Here is a 2,555-nt window from a genome sequence, read left to right on the forward strand (position 1 = left end):
TTTAATAATATAATTTTTATAAAGATAGTAATTAAATATTCTGTTATAATTAATGATTATCATAATTATATTTTAAATTTTTTATATTCAAAATGAGATGTATATCTTATATTTGATTATATTTATCTATAGTTAGTTACACAAATTCAAAGATGAAGCTTTAATAAGTTGTATTTACGCACAATTTACTTGTGATATTGAATTTTAAGTAATATGCATCAACAAAAAATACTTTATGCATTAAAAAATGGTTTTAAGAGTTTTTATCAAATGGTTTATGGTCAATCAATACAATCACCCATAAGGTTGAAGGTTACCTTGAAAGAGAAGCAATCAAGATTTGGAGATGAGAAGCAATCGAACTCCAAGGAAGTAAACCTAAACTGACAAAGAATCAGACAAAGAAACCATAAAGAATCGATACGTAATGAGTCAAAAAGAAAGAAGCAAAAATCGATACAGACCATAAATCAATCAGAAGCAATGGTCGAAATCCATGAGATTGAAGCTTACTTTGAAAGAAAAGCAACCGAGCTTTGGGGAATRGAAGTTGACGGTGATTATAAGAAATATTGAGTCAAAACCATCCATTAAATATGAAATCGACAGTAACTATTTACTCGTTGAAAAAGAGAGATTATAGGGACGTTAGTTGGATTAGAGAAATTATAGGGACGAATTAAGATTTCAATGGGAGTGGTATGCTTTAAAAACATGTACGTATGCATAATTAACTTGTATTTTTTATTTTTAAGTAATGTGCACAAATTAATTGTACCTTATGCATGAAAGTTTGTTTTTAAGAGAATGAGTCAAATGCATAAAAAAGTAACGTATTTTAATTTGATTTTTTTTTTTGTTAATGTATTTTTAAAACTTCCATTTTGGTATTTAAGATGTAAAGTTTTAAACATTTAAGTAACTGGATAACCAAATGAAGACTAATTTTAGATTTAAAAGAGTCTATGTCAATAATCACGCCAGCAAATAATACTGAGTTAGATACTACATTACTCGCTACATCAACATGATAACCGGTTAATACTTCAACCAATTACCCAAATACTTAAATGTTTAAATCTTTACATCTTATAAACTATAAATAGTAGATCTCTAAATATAAATGCCTCCTCAAATTTTCAAAATAATATATTTGCTGTTTGATTCGATTTGCTATGTTCGATTTGCAATGTATGATTTGTTGTTCGATTTGCATTGGGGGTAAATTGGTTATTTTAACCAGTTCTGTTCTGTCATGTCATGCCTTACCAAACGCTGAACAGCTGTCATGTCTTGTCCTATCATGTCTGCGCACCAAACGCACCCTTAATGATGGGTTAAAACAAAAGACGACGTTTATTTTATTGTTGTAATTAGTGGTAGGTTGGAGATGTTGTAACAAAGGACAAAAATGTCAATTACTTAGAAAAGCCAAGGAAACAATACAAACACAACATAATGAAACTTCATTATTTTGAAGCCGGCTTCATTTATTCTTCTCAAACATCCTTATTTATATTATATTATAAAATATTTGATAAAAAAATTTAAAAGCCATTTTTTTATGTATAAGTATTGTTTATTGATGTATATATTATTTAAAATTCTAAATTACAAGTAATTTTTAAGTACAACTTATTAAAGCTCAATTTTTAAATTCGTGTAACTAACTACGGATAAATATAATCAAATACAAGATAAATATCCATTTTAAATATAAAAAATCTAAAATATAATTAAAATAATTATTGAGTTCTAACAAATTGTTTAATCATTATCTTTATAAAAAGTTATATAGTTAAACCAAAAATAAATTACTTTGTTAATAACTTTAAATTAAATTATAATAAAAAATTGAATTAAAAAGTTACACACAAAAAAAAACAAGAACTATTAAATTATTAATTTGGTACTAATATCGATTTATTTTTTTTCAAAATTTTATGTTATCTTCAAATTTATATTTCATTTAAAAACATTATCACATAAAATCGTATTATATCGATAGAGACAAATATTAAAAAACTAAACATTAAAATTAAAATTTATCTCGCTGTATTGCACGAGTATCCTTATAGTTTGCTATAATTTATAAACATTGTTTTACACAAATAAACAAACATGATATTTTACGCTTCATGACATCATAAACGATGTGGCGTCAGATTGTTAGAGACGGACCTATGAATTTTTCTTCGATCGATGGTACCATTTCACTACTAAAAATGCAAGATTTTTACCTACAATGTTTCTGGAAATCTGTCACCAAATGAGTGTAAAAAAATTCTCGGGTCGTGAAAAGTGTCACCGTATTAACCATATATATTTTGAAACTGCAACGAGGACACAAGCTTAGGAATGGGAATGGACCCCGACCCGTCGGGTAACCCGGTCCACCCGCCCCGGTCGGGGACGGGGATTCCCCGAAAAATCGGGTCTCGGGGACGGGGATCCCCGCTTGGCGCAAGCCGGGGACGGGGACGGATATAGCACTCCCCGCCCCGCCCCGTACCCGTTTTTTATATATATTTTTTTATGAATTTGGGCTTTGGGCT

This window comes from Cynara cardunculus, assembly GCF_001531365.2.
Source record: "Cynara cardunculus var. scolymus isolate 2C chromosome LG 1, CcrdV1, whole genome shotgun sequence".
Classification (NCBI taxonomy): domain Eukaryota; kingdom Viridiplantae; phylum Streptophyta; class Magnoliopsida; order Asterales; family Asteraceae; genus Cynara; species Cynara cardunculus.